Source organism: Herpailurus yagouaroundi, unplaced genomic scaffold, assembly GCF_014898765.1.
Source record: "Herpailurus yagouaroundi ecotype Mexico unplaced genomic scaffold, PumYag 181, whole genome shotgun sequence".
In the NCBI taxonomy this organism is placed as follows: domain Eukaryota; kingdom Metazoa; phylum Chordata; class Mammalia; order Carnivora; family Felidae; genus Herpailurus; species Herpailurus yagouaroundi.
In genome coordinates this window covers 9,013,429-9,027,829 of record NW_024412412.1, presented here as the reverse complement: position 1 = coordinate 9,027,829, position 14,401 = coordinate 9,013,429, and positions in this window count along the sequence as shown.

The window sequence follows — 14,401 nt, the reverse complement described above, 5'->3', positions numbered from 1 at the left end:
GCTCTGTCTCTCTCTGTCCCAAAAATAAATAAACGTTGAAAAAAAAATTAAAACAAAATAAATAAATAAAATGAAACCATGAAACTAAATGTAACTCAAGTGCTATTATAAAAGGCATATTATAAAAAGTTTTATGTTAGAAAGAGTTAAGAGAGGAGGTAATGAAAATGAGCAAGTCATGGTTTCGGGCCAACTGGTGACAAGGGAATAATACCCATATTTTGATATACTTCATGCATGTACTCAACTATAACTATTCATAAGTAAGCACACAAAATATTCCTACTGAGTATGTTGGCCACACTCATAGGTATTCTGGAAAAGGCAGAAGAAAAAAAAAAAAGAGAGAGAGAGGGAGGAAGACTTGACATTACAAATTTCTCATTGTGTGGAATATGTAGGAAAGCAAGTTTCACCCAGTTGACAATACTTTAAATTCTTCTCATTAATTATCATTATGCTCATTAATGGTTTCATTTAAAAATATTGTTAAAATACAACTGATGAATGCCAAAGAGTTAGACTTAAAAACGAGACAATTCGTGTAAAAAGCCAGATCATGGATGACAACCACATCTTTAAAGGACTCTGAAACATCGCTGCTTACTATGGGAGATTATTTTATTTATTTTTTTTAAAATTTTTTTTTTCAACGTTTATTTATTTTTGGGACAGAGAGAGACAGAGCATGAACGGGCGAGGGGCAGAGAGAGAGGGAGACACAGAATCGGAAACAGGCTCCAGGCTCCGAGCCATCAGACCAGAGCCCGAGGCGGGGCTCGAACTCACAGACCGTGAGATCGTGACCTGGCTGAAGTCGGACGCTTAACCGACTGCGCCACCCAGGCGCCCCAATGGGAGATTATTTTAAAAATAATCTGCTTAAGGGCACCGGGGTAGCTCAGTCAGTTAAGTGTCTGACTATGAAATCAGCTCTGAACATGATCTCTGATCTAGTCCCATGTGGGGCTCTGCACTGAGCACGGAGCCTGCTTGGGAGTCTCTTGGCCCCTGTCTCTCTGCCCCTCCCCTGATCACATGCTCTCAAAATAAAATAAAATAAAATAAAATAAATCTGCTTCATGTCAATTTATTATTATGAAGCATTGAAAGGAGTATAAACTGAAGACATTATGTTGGTGAACTTCTAAATATACACCTCTCAGCATTATTAAGTAATCTTTAAGCTTGATACTTAATATTTACTTCCCATATTGTATATAAAGGAAGTTACTGAGATATTAACATTTAGAAGAGACTGTTATTTTACTTTATTTTTTATGTGTGATATATTTTAACATTGTTTGTGAAAAACACTATAGAACTGAATCGTTTCAATAGATTTCACTGTGAGAGATAAAAATGACTTCTCTTCCTTTCAAAGATGTAAGATAGTGCTGGGTCTTTTATGACTTCCTTATTTTCAGCCATAATCAGGAGCATAAAGAAATATAAAGGATATACGTATATACATACATGTCTGTTGTTTATAAATTTTACTTTCTAAATTAGATTTTCAATAGACTCACAAATATGAATTTTAAATTAAATGTTAGCAATTTTATACATATAGGAAACCTGTTTTTAGACAAATGTGAGTTTCTCTTTACAAAGGTACTTGAATCACTAGAAGTCTTGCCACAACAATCTTCTCATTGCCTTTAGCTTGATGACTCATAATTTCATCATATAAGCAAGAACTATTTACAAGAGGTATTATGTTGGTATTATACATTCTTTCCAGTAAGGCCAATACCCATGATAAAACCTGAAAATTTGGAAGATCAGCCCTAGGAAATCCATCTATGAGATCCAGTTCAGGGATCATACATATCCTAACTCTAATTTTATTTGAGGACAAACAAAATATAATGAGAGGAGCATTCTGTACCCCCTGTAAGAATTTATTTACATAAGAATAATCTGGAGGGAATAATTAAATTGGAACAAAATAGAGATGATAAAATCTGTGCTTTGAAAATTAATTTTTCTTAATGTTTTATTTGTTTATTTTTGAGACAGAGAGAGACAGAGCATGAGCAGGGGAGGGTCAGGGAGAGAAGCAGACACAGAATCCAAAGCAGGCTCCAGGCTCTGAGCTGTCAGCAGAGAGGCTGATGCGGGGCTTGAACTCACAAACCGCAAGATCATGCCCTGATCGGAAGTCCGACGCTTAACCAACTGAGCCACCCAGGCGCCCCGAAAATTACATTTTAATTGGTAAGCTGATAGAATCTATTGGTAAATAATACATCTGTGCTGGGTTAGACCTTAATTTCACCCTTACTTCACTCACTGAAAATCAGACAGGTATGAATTATTACCATTACTTAGCTGTTTCAGATATTACAATCTGAGAGCGATACCTGATATACATTTTTATGGATTAATCCATTCTGCTTTAAGCAGAAGATCTGAATACACTTCATTCCACCACTTAGCAAATCCACCTCTTCAACCTTGTACAAAGGAGACAGGGAAGGAAAACCAAACTAAACAATGTTTTGACTATCTTTAAAAATGTTACCAGAATTATCAGATTTATTTTCACTAAGTTAACATTATCATACTTTAAATATTTTACGGTTTAGAAAATCTTTCACAGGATACCATGAATATGTTTTAAGACATCTCAAAACCAGATGAAATAAAATTTGAATCTCCTCTTTGGAAAAACTATAGCACTTCTTTTCCTAAAGTGGAAGAGGTCACTTATCCTGATGTTCATATCGTCCTGCAATAACCAGTGTCTCAAAGAAAGCCTACCTGCTATTAGGTCATAGGACTTGGTCACGCTTAGGTGAAGCAAGAGACACATTCTCTCTAGATTCAACCTCTAATTTCTACAAATTAATATCGAGCAGTATTCTTATCCAGCAAAGCAATTAGTCAAGGCTGAAGGAGAAAAAAATGCACTTGTAGATAAGCTAAACTGAGTTCTTACCACCACAAACCCCATTTTACGGATGGAGCCTTTAAAGACAGAACTTCAGAAAAGCAAAAGGATATCAAAAGTAGAGGGAGATACAAGGGGGCAGGTTAAAGAAACTGGTGAGCACAGTCAATCGGAAATACTTTCTGTGTGTCACAATCACAACTGTTATCTTACACAGGATTAAGAACAAGACAAAACTGAAACACAAATTCACAGCAGCTTAAGTCCACGCACTGGCCCCAGGCACTTAATGCAAAACAGGCTGCAGAATTAAAAGGAATTAAAAAAAAAACCCAAAAAACAATAGTCGTGATCTACACATGCAAGAAAAAGTTCAAATGCCTACTTTAGAGAAAAACAAACGTAACCATCCCTCAAGACCCACACAAGCTTCACAGGCATATTTTCTCCATTTCATATTCTCCAGAGTAAACCAGACAGAAGAGATTTTTTTTTCTTTTCATTTGTTTGTTGCACTCAGTCTTGCCGACCACCCTTTCAGTAACCCTCCTGCGATTCCTGCAGAATCTGAGGAGAATGTTTTTCATGATGCCCTTTCCTACCTTTACGAATTACTTTTCTCTGCAAAGGAGATCATAGGTCCTACAAACACAATGTCTCATTCCAGCTAGCCCGGACCCTGCAGTGAAATATCAGCTTTATCTCCAGATCAGCAGGATGAGTATGAACAGAACGAGCAGTGTATTGTCTGACCAATAGTGCTAGGTAGCTTTGCATTGCCAAAATAATTCCATCTAAAATAGTTTTCTTGGGTTTGTCTTATCACCAGTTACTGTATATTCCACACCAAAATTGAAACTGGCACAATTAAAAATCATTTAACCTGGAAAGCACTCTATATACATATTAAGATGGGTAAAATAGTACTGGAAATTACAAAATGATCCTTCCTTTGGTTCCTCTATGGGGTAAATTTAAAAACACGGATTTTTGTCCTCCCCATTGCTTTTTTTTTTTATTTTTTTTTTATTTTTTTATTTTTTTTCAACTTTTATTTATTTTTGGGACAGAGAGAGACAGAGCATGAACGGGGGAGGGGCAGAGAGAGAGGGAGACACAGAATCGGAAACAGGCTCCAGGCTCCGCGCCATCAGCCCAGAGCCTGACGCGGGGCTCGAACTCACGGACCGCGAGATCGTGACCTGGCTGAAGTCGGACGCTTAACCAATTGCGCCACCCAGGCGCCCCCTCCCCATTGCTTTATTTGAAGTATCACACAATTATTTGGGCAAAAACATAATCTACGAGGTAAATAAATTCCTGTCATGACATGTGCAGTATTTACCTTTTTTAATTACCAGAAAGACTCATGAACAAAATGATATTCGCATGGTTTTGCTTATCATTTTGACCCAATATTATGAAATTTTGGGCCACGAGCAAATTATGCTTTAAATTCTTCTGGTCATCGGAATTGGTAACTTAGAAGTTTTAACTCAGTCTGTTATCGACGCAAAACGGAGGTTAACCAAGTAAATGCTGAGCCCAGATTTTCCAAGCAGCTAGACAAATCAGTGATTGAGAATCCCCTCACTCCCTGCTAAATTTGCACAACGGGGTAAGCGCTATGTTCTCCTGAAGTCAAGGACCACTCTTAACATGGTGTGCGTCTCACAGAGATCAGAAGGTGAGTCACACTCCTGTCTTTATTCCCCTTCAGGAAGTTGAAAAGGCAAAAATGATGTAGGGCTAAAATTCTTTGGTAGTAAACTCAGCATAGAATTTGTCAAGGTAAATAACAGGTGGTGTTTCCTTCAGACCAGATATTCTGTCATGTGGGAGGAGAAAGAGTCAGCCTGGAGTCAGTGTGACTTTTGCTTACGACTATTATTGGTCCACATAATAAAAACCAAGTAAAAGGTCTTCCGGTGGTGGGGGGGAGGGAGCTCCTCTAAAACCAGAACCTTGCAGACACAAATACTCAAGGGAAGGGTACCCATAGCCTGTGTCAGGGCAGAGTCCAAGCAGAGGAACCCCAAAGACATCTTGACAACTTAGCCTACCTAGATCATGAGAGCTTAGATGAGAGTACTAACTAGTGAAAATCAGCTAGAACCCCCTGCCAGATGTAAAGAACACAAAATCATTTTCAAGAAGTACCAGTAGAGTAAAAACTTTGGGTAAAACTCTACCCCTTCACTACTTCCCGTTTTCCAACTTAGGAGGCTTTGGGATGAAGTGAATGGAAAGAGAAGAGAACGTGGCTATTTCTGTTCTCAGGCAGCAGGCAATCTGGCTGAAGCCAATCCTTTGTCTCACAATGGAGATTTAAATCAAATGCATAGTTATTATCAAGGACTAGGCATTCTAACTGTCAGTTTCCTACTGCATTTTGTGATCTGGGGTGCCTGGATACTTGGGTCAGTTGAGTGTCTGACTTTTGATTTTGGCTCAGGTTATGATCTAATGGTTTAGTGAGTTTGAGTTCCACATGAGGCTCTGTGCTGACAGTAGGGAGTCTGCTTGGGATTCTCTCTCTCTCTCTGGCCCTAATGACCTCTCTCTCTCTCTCTCTCTCTCACTCTCACTCTCTAAATAAAAAATTTTGAATAATTAAATAAAATTACCACAGGACCCCCCCACACACACCAAGAGAAAAATGAAGAATCACAAACCTACCAAAATTTTCATTTAGTGGTCAAAGAATCCCTCCCCCCATTCAACAATGTTAAAGGGATAGTAGGGACAAATAATAACCAGGTATATTAAAAGAATATTACAAGTCCTATCTGATCAATATTTGGATGCCATCTGCATAAATGAATCATCTTTTCTTCTACTCAAAGAAGGATAGATTGTATTTCAAGCATCAGATCAACTTAGCCTATAAAAGAAAGTGAAATGAGAAGGAAAACACAGTTTTCTTTCTTTCATCTTTTTTTTTTATGGTGCCCTCTTAGTATCACCATCTGGCAGTTTTCCTGTGACAATTATTGTAGAAACAAGTGGCTCTTATCCCAGCAGTCAATGGAACACACAATAGATATTCAGAAGAAAGAGAATCTCCAATCACAAGCAGCACAGATGTCAGAAATGTAAAGGTTTGGGTATAGTTTTCTTTTATCCCCGAGTTTCACAAGGCAAACAACATATTTTGATCAGCACCTACTTTTGCAGTGTAGTGATTAGCATAACACAGGTCTCTGTGCCTCGATGCTATTGACATTTAGGGCTAGGTAATACTCTGTTGTGCGGAGCTATGTGCGTTGTACAATGTTTAGTTGTATCCCTGACCTTTATCCATTAAATTCTGGTACCTCTCCCAAGTTCCAACAACTGAAAATATCTCCAGACATTGTCAAATATCCTCCATACACTGAAAGTGTCCTCTCCCCCTACCATGAGAGCCAGTGGTTTACAAGTTAGCTTGCATACAAAAATATTGGTTTGTAATCTATTTCTAACATACTTTATTATCATTTTACATTTTTTAAATATTCGTAATATTCCAGCACAAAATGCTATCTGTCCATAAATCTCAGTTGGTAAGAGCTGATGTATTAAACAGTGTTGAAAATTAAGAGATGTGGTTTTCCAAAAGCTACCGGAAATCTTCAAAGACAGAAGTCTTTTTGGTACTATTAAACTGTGTCATGAAATTTGGAAAACACAGAGATACTTTTGTAAACTCATATTTCATTGAAAATGTAATAAAACATTATCTCAACTCTAAGACTCTAATGCTACCCCAAGAGCATGAAAATGTTGCTAATCCTAGCACAAACTCCACAGAGTGAAACATCTATTACCCCAGATTACTCGAATGTCACCGTAAAGGACATGGTCTTCCTGCTGCATTGTATTAGATTTATTTTATATGCAGCCATAACTGAATAATCTTATGAGAATCCATTATTTTATTGCTTTATAAATTTTTTTTAGTTTACTAAATATGGAAGATGCCAGTCACAGTGTAAAGAAAAATGTGTTGAATATATTTTGATTCAAACTGAATTTTCATTACTTTTTAGAAATATTCAGATGTTACAAATCAGTGATGTGTTAAACATCATTGAACATTTTTTTTAACTTTGAAAATAATTTAGCTTGAGAGGAGATGGTCCAAGATGGCAGCTTAGGAAAATCATGAACTCACTTCCTTCCATGGACACACCACATCTATAGCTACAAATGGAGTAATTCCCACTGAAAGAAAACAGAATACTAGATAAACGGCTTCCTCCACAAAAAGGGATAAAAGGGCCACACTATGGGAGGTAGCAAAGGCAGAGACACGATCATCAAGACTCCCAGCCCTAGTGCAGCGAACCCTATCAAGAGTGATAACACTGAGTTAGAGCCTCTCCAGAGTGACGGCTTTGTGTCCCACATCAGGCTCCTGAACCCTTGGGACATACATCAGAGAGACAAGGTCCTAAAAACATCGGGCTTTCAAAACAAATAGTGCTTACATCCAAAATCTCGGGGGTGCGGTGGGGGGTAGGGACTGTGGGTATCTGAGATACTCCTTTCCAGAAACGCATGTGCACATGCAGTCCTCCCAGGACCCAGGCCAAAGACACTGAAACATAGTCAAGATAGGGAATTAAACACTTCTAAAGCTAGCATAAAGGTTGAAAGATAAAAGTAGTAAAATTAACTATAATTGCCATTATTAAAAGAGATACAAAATAAAAAGAAGAAAAATGTGACATGAGAAATATAAAATAGGGGGGCAAAATGCAGAGATTTTAAAATGTGTTCAAATTTATGTTTCCATCCACTTTATACATACACACACACACACACACACACACACAAATATGTGTGTGTGTGTGTGTGTGTGTGTGGTGTGTGTGTGTGTGTATAGATATGTGTGGGTATATATATCCATACATACCCATATAATATACAGTATACCAAATCCCTGGTGTTGCTTTTCACCCATAGTGTGGAAGCAGATGATCTCCCTGATATAGCATCAGAGGGTAGTAGCAGCTTAACATTACATCACAATTCCTGTGTCATTCACCTCACTTTATCTTATCATACAGACATTTTATCATCTCACATCATCACAAGAAGAGCAAGTACAGTTCTATACAATTTTGAGGGGAAAAGAGACCACATTCTCCTAACTTTTATTGTAGCACATGGTTATAATTGTTCTACTTTAGTATTAGTTGTTACTGTTCCTCTCTTACTGTGCCCAATTTATTAATTAAACTTTATCATAGCTAGGTATGTAGAGTAAAACATGTACAGGGTTCAGCACTATCTATACTTTGAGATATCCACCGGGGGTCTTGGAACATATCCCTAACAGATATGGGGGTGGGGGAGGTACTGTACAGACTGTCGTATATAAAACACATGATAATCATGAGGCAAAAACCTGTAGTACATACACAAAAGAAAATGAAAAAGGAAACTAAATACAACACTAAAGTAATCATAAGGGAGAGAACAAGAGAAGAATAAAGGAAGAAGGAAGTACTAAAGAAACAGCCAGAAATCAACTGACAAAAATGTAATAAGTACCTATCAATAATTTCTCTACATATAAATGGATTAAATTTTCCAAAAGACAGAGAATGGCTAAATGGGTGAAATGTCAAGGCTCATCTATATATTGCCTACATATATGTATTGCCTACAAGACAGCTATAATGACACACACAGACTCAAAGTGAGAGGAAGGGAAAAGATATTCTGTGCAAATAAAAGCCAAAACAAAGGTTCGGTAGGTGTTTTAAGCCTGAAAAAATAAACTTTGAAACAAAGTCTGTAATAAAAGTCTAAAAAGGCATTACATAACGTAAAGGGGTCCATCCAACAAGAGGATATAGCAAGTGTAATTATTTATGCACCCAATAAAGTAGCACCTAAAAATATACAATAAATATTAATAGACCTAAAGGGAGAAATTTATGGCATTACAATAATCCTGGGGAGTCTACTACCCTACTTACATCAATGGATAGATCATACAGACAGAAAATCAATAAGTAAAATTGGCCATGAATGGCACATTAGATCAGATGGAATTAATAGATATATAAGAACATCCCATCCAAACCCAGAATACACATTTATCTCAATGCATATGAAACATTCTCCAGGACAGATCACATGTAGGCCCAAAACAACCATCAAGAAGTTCAAGGAGGTTGAAATCCTATGAAGAATCTTCTCCAATCACAATGGTATTTAGATAGACATCAACCATAAGAAAAATAATGGAAAAAATAACAAGTAGTGATTAAACATTATACTTAACAACAAATGGGTCAAGAAAGAAATAAAAGGATAAATCAAAACATACCTGGAAACACAAGAAATTAGAAATACAACAAGCCAAAATCTATGGAACACATCAAAAGCAGTTCTAAGAGGGAAGTTGACGGCACTAAAGGCCTATCTCAAGAAACAATCTAATCAGGAAAAAAAAAAAAAAAGAAAAAGCGAAGCCCAAAGTTAATAGAAGGAAGGCTATAATAAATACCAGAGCAGAAACAAATGAAATAAAGAATAAGAGTATAATAAAAAAATTCATAAAACCAAGAGACAGTTCTTTGAAAAAATAAACAAAATTGGCAAACCTTTAGATAAATTTACCCAAAAAAAAAAAAAAATAATAATTCTCTCATAAACAGAGAAGTAAAATAGGAGAGGTTACACAACTGACGCCACAGAATTTCAGAGGCCAAAAAGAGAGTATTATGAACAAGTATATGCCAACAAATTGGACAACAAAGAAGAAATGGGTAAATTCATAGAACATACAATTTTCAGAGATGGAATAATGAAGAAAGACAAAATGTGAATAGACTGAATACTAGAAGGGAGATTAAGTAATCAAAACCCTCCCAATAAACAAAATTCAGGACCAGATGGCTTCACTGGTGAATTCTACCAAGCAAAGGTGACTTAATACCTATCCTTTCAAACTCTTCCAAAACACTGAAGAGAAGGGAACATTTCCAAACGTTATGAGGCCAGCATTGCCCCAATAGCAAAATCAGACATGAACAACCACAGAAAGAAAATTACAATTTCCCTGATAAACAGAGATGCAAAAATTCTCAACAAAATATGAGCAAGCTAATTTAACTTTACATCATGAGGATCGTACACCATTATTAAGTGGGATTTACACCAAGGATGCAAGTATGGTTCAAAATCCAACTATCAATATGGTATACCATGTTAACAAAATCAAACATAAAAATCATACAATCATCTCAACACATACAGAAAATCAAATGAGCAAATCCAACATCCATACAGGATAAAAACTCTCAACAATGGTTATAGAAGGAACCTACCTCAATATAATAAAGGACATAAAGGGCAAACCCTCAGCGTTTATCACACTCAATGGTGAAAAACTAAAGCTTTCTCTTTAAGACCAGGAACAAGACAAGGATGCTCATTTTTGCCACCTTAATCAATATCATATTTGAAATCCTAGTCACAGCAATTAGACAAAAAATAAAAGCCATCCAAGATGGAAAAAAACTAAAAGTTATTATGTGCAGATACAATGATACTGTATATACAAAATCTGAGAGAAATGACCAAAAAACTGTGTGAAATAATAAATAAATTCAGTAACATTGCAGGATACAAAATCAACATAAAGAAATCTGTTGTATTTCCCTACACTAAAAATGAGCTAACAATATGAGAAATCAAAAAACCATCCTACTTATAATTCCATTAAAAAGAGAAAAATACCTGAGAAATAATTTACACAAGGAGTTGAAAGACCTGTACTCTGAAAACTGTAATACGCAAGTGAGAGCAAATAAAGAAAACACAAACAGAAAGATTTCTGTGCTCACAGATTGGAATAATATTGTTAAAGTGTCCATCATACCCAAGGAAATCTATAGATTCATTGTTATCCCTATCAAATTTCCAATAGCATTATTCACAGAACTAGAATAAAGCATCCTAAAATTTACATGGAGCCACAAAAGATCCTGAAGAGCAAAAGGAATTTTTTTTTTAATTTTTTTTTCAACGTTTTTTATTTATTTTTGGGACAGAGAGAGACAGAGCACGAACGGGGGAGGGGCAGAGAGAGAGGGAGACACAGAATCGGAAACAGGCTCCAGGCTCTGAGCCATCAGCCCAGAGCCCGACGCGGGGCTCGAACTCACGGACCGCGAGATGGTGACCTGGCTGAAGTCAGACGCTTAACCGACTGCGCCACCCAGGCGCCCCGCAAAAGGAATTTTAAGAAAAACAAAACTGGAGGTATCATAGTCTCTGATTTAAAACTATACTACAATATTATCATAATCAAAACAGTATAGTGTTGACATAAAAAAAAAGAAAAAAACCAGCGAGAGAGAGAGAGAGAGAGAGAGAGAGAGAGAGAGAGAGAGATCGATCAATGGGGTACAACAGACAGCCCAGAACTAAACCCACTTATTTGGTCAATTAACTGATGACAAAAGAGCCAAGCATATACAATGGGGGAAAGGACAGTCAGTCTCCAATAAATGGTGTTAAGAAAACTGGAGAGCCATATGCAAAAGAATATGGACCACCATCTTATACCTTACATAAAAACTGACTCAAAAATGCATTAAAAACTTGAATGTGACACCTGAAACTATAAAAATCCCAGAAGAAAACATAGCTAGTAAGCTCCTACCATCTTAGCAATGAATTTTTGGATCAGATTCCAAAAATAAAGGCAACAAAACCAACAATTAAGAAGTAGACTACATGAATGTAAAAAGCTTTAATAGCAAAACAAGCAAACCTACTAAAAAATGGCCAGAGGATTAAATACACCTTTTTCTGAAGCAACATACACATGGCCAACAGACACATGAGGAGATAGATGCTCAGCATCACTAATTACCAGGGAAATGCAAATCAAAGCCACAATTAAATATCACCCCATATCTGTTAAAAAGGCTATCTAAAAAAGGAAATAGGAATCATTGGTAATATGGAAAAAATGGAACCCATCATACTCTGCTAGTGGGAATGTAAATTAGTGCAGTCACCATGGAGATGAGTATGGAGATTCATCAGTACATTAGAAATACAACTAATAGGTGATCTAGCTATTCTACTTCTGGGTCTTTATCGAAAGAAAATGGAAACACTGATTTAAAAAATATATAAACCCATGTGTTAATTGCAGCATTATTTAAAATAGCCAAGATATGTAAACAACCTGTTTTCACTGATAGATGGATAAAGAAGATATAGGTGTGTGTGCGTGTGTGCATGTGATATGTGTGTGTGTATACACACACACACATATATATATATACACACACACTTATACATGTATATATGCATATATACACATACATACATACACATACACACACAATGGAATATTACTCAACCATAAAACAGAGTGATATCTTACCATTTGTGACCACAAGGATGGACCTTGAGAGTATTATGCCAAGTAAAATAAGTGAGACACAGAAAGACAGAGACTGTATGATTTCACTCAAATACAGAACATTAAAAACAAAACAGGGGCGCCTGGGTGGCGCAGTCAGTTAAGCGTCCAACTTCAGCCAGGTCACGATCTCGCGGTCCGTGAGTTCGAGCCCCGCATCAGGCTCTGGGCTGATGGCTCAGAGCCTGGAGCCTGTTTCCGATTCTGTGTCTCCTTCTCTCTCTGCTCCTCCCCCGTTCATGCTCTGTCTCTCTCTGTCCCAAAAATAAATAAACGTTGAAAAAAAATTTTTTTTAAAAATTAAAAAAAAAAAAAAAAACAAATGAACAAACTAAACCGAACTCCTATTTCTTTTATCAGTGTCATAGTTTTAAGAGCACAGACTTTTTACCTCTTTGCTTAAATATTCCTAGGTATTTTATTCTTTTTGATGCAATTGTAAATGGGATTTTTTTTTCTTTCTCTTTCCACTATTTCATTATTAGTGTAAAGAAATGCAATTTGAAATGACTTAATATGTGAACTATACTTTAATTAAACATTTAAAAATTAAAAACCCTCATAGATACAGACGATGGTGGTTATCAGAGAGGAAGTTGATCAGGAGGTGGGTAAAAAGGGTGAGGGGGTCAATTTAATGGAGATGAATAACTATATTTACTGTGGTGATCACTTTTTAACGTATACTGATATCGAATTATAATATTGTATACCTGAGACTAACAGAATGTTATAAACCAATTTTACTTCAATTGGAAAAAAAAAAAACTTAGCATGTAGATTTTCTCAACTCATTTGAAATGGAAGTGTAATTGTCAGGGTCCCTCCCAATTATGCACCTCCTCATGAAGACCTTTTTGTTTTTATTATCATAGCAATGATAACGGCATAAAAAAAGAATGAAAACAGTTAAGAAACAAATAAAAGTGTTCTTATCTAATATCATAATAATGCCAACTCATTATTTGAGAAGGCAGCCACTATTACATTTTGATAGGTATTTTTAATAGAAGAGAAACAGCTCAAAATGTTTAATGAGAAATAAAGAATCCTGTTTGATCAAACTGATTATTTTACACTAGAGAAGAACATATTTTATTTTAAATGCCTTTTTTCCTTTCCAAACTCTTTTCTCAAAAGATACCAAGTTTAATCCTAAGTCAGGTCAGCAATAATCGTGGCATAGTGTGTTAACTGCATACTTCTCTATCCTTTGTTTCTAACGTGAGTGTGAATAAGAGTTTGAAGTCATGCGTATTCTTAAATGTGCACGGAGTATTTTCTCTCAATCAGATAAATCACAATGGTATACTAACAAAAAGAAATCTATGTGGTGACATCTTAATAGCTTTAAAAAGTTTGATCTACAACATTTCATGAGCAATTAAGTTACTACCAAAAAGTGGTCACATATGAATCCCTTTAAAATTTTTTTTAAGTTTATTAATTTACTCTGCAACAGAGAAAGCAACCTAAGGAGGACAAAGAGAAGGAAAGAGAAGGAAAGAGAGAGATTTCCAAGTAGGATCCACACTGCCAGTATGGAGCCCAATTCAGGGCTTGAATTCATGAACCACGCAACTATGACCTGAGCAGAAATCTAGAGTCGGATGCTTAACTAAGCCACCCAGGCTCCCCAATCCATTTAAATTTCAGAACGTGTCAACTCTCAATCTCTGCCTCTCTAGGTTACAAAACTCAGACACTTTGAGTTAAAGTGACACTGAGGTCCTAATAAAGTCATTGGTTTAGCCAGGAATAGAAAGAATCTGGGACCACTGCCTCCTCTCAAGGATTTTCCTATTATCTCATCAAGGGCTGCATAAATTATTTTGAATGGAGAGGAAAAAAAAATGTGTTACTTCATGAAAAAAAAATCTTTAAAAATAAGTACTAAAATATGTACTGCAGGAGTGAATCTGGGACCATTAAAAGATTAAAAAATTTGTTTCTATGTAATAATGTTTCTCAATACTCTTATGAGATCCTATTTTCTTAACTCCTGGTAGCTACCCCAGTCCCTATGAACCTCATCTAAACTTCCTACTTTAAAAGGAAAGGAA